Source organism: Hylobates moloch, unplaced genomic scaffold (assembly GCF_009828535.3).
Source record: "Hylobates moloch isolate HMO894 unplaced genomic scaffold, HMol_V3 SCAFFOLD_3, whole genome shotgun sequence".
Classification (NCBI taxonomy): domain Eukaryota; kingdom Metazoa; phylum Chordata; class Mammalia; order Primates; family Hylobatidae; genus Hylobates; species Hylobates moloch.
In genome coordinates this window covers 41105866-41107005 of record NW_026652278.1, presented here as the reverse complement: position 1 = coordinate 41107005, position 1140 = coordinate 41105866, and positions in this window count along the sequence as shown.

The window sequence follows — 1140 nt, the reverse complement described above, 5'->3', positions numbered from 1 at the left end:
TTTGTACTTTTAGTAGAGACAGGGTTTCACCGTGTTAGCCAGGATGGTCTCGATCTCCTGACCTCGTGATCCACCTGCCTTAGCCTCCCAAAGTGCTGGGATTACAGACGTGAGCCACTGCTCCCGGCCCCGATTTTTTTTTTTTTTTTAAGATAAGATCTTGCTCTGTCACCCAGGCCAGAGTGCACTGGTATGATAATGACTCACTGCAGCCTCACCTCCCAGGCTCAAGTTATCCTCCCAGCTCAGCCTCCCGAGTAGCTGGGACCACAGGTGAGTGCCACCATGGCTGAGATTATTTTCATTTTTTGTAGAGATGAGGTCTGGACAGTCTTGGAAGAATTCTTATGTTAAATAAAAATTCAGGATGCAAAATTCTATATTCAGGTTGAGCATAGTGGCTTACCCCTGTAATCCCAGCACTTAAGGAGGTAGAGGCAGAATGATAGTTTGAGTCCAGGAGTTCAAGACCTGCCTGGGCAACATAATGAGACTGTTCTCCACAAAAAGGGGGGAAAAAACCAAAAAAACCCTACATATTCAATTATGATCTCAATTACTGAAAATATACAAATAGACAACTGGAAAGAAATACATCAAAATATTAATGGTAGTAATTGCTGGGTGGTAGAAATCTGCTATCTCTATATAGGAGTTCCAGAAAGAAAGAACAGACGTGACAAGTGAAATAGTCAATGAATAATTCAAAAACATTTCCCAGACTGAAGGTAACAACTTGCCAGACTGAAAGGTTCAGCCCAATTAATGAAAGTAGATGCACACCTTGGCCGGGCGCAGTGGCTCACGCCTGTAATCCCAGCACTTTGGGAGGTCGAGGCGGGCCGATCATGAGGTCAGGAGATCGAGACCATCCTGGTTAACATGGTGAAAACCCATCTTTACTAAAAATACAAAAAATTAGCTGGGTGTGATGGCGGGTGCCTGTAGTCCCAGCTACTTGGGAGGCTGAGGCAGGAGAATAGCATGAACCCAGGAGGTGGAGCTTTCAGTGAGCCGAGATTGCACCACTGCACTCCAGCCTGGGCGACAGTGCGAGACTCCGTGTCAAAAGAAAGAAAGAAAGAAAGTAGATGCACACCAAGGCACATCATTGCAAGATTTCTTTTTTTTTTTTTTTTT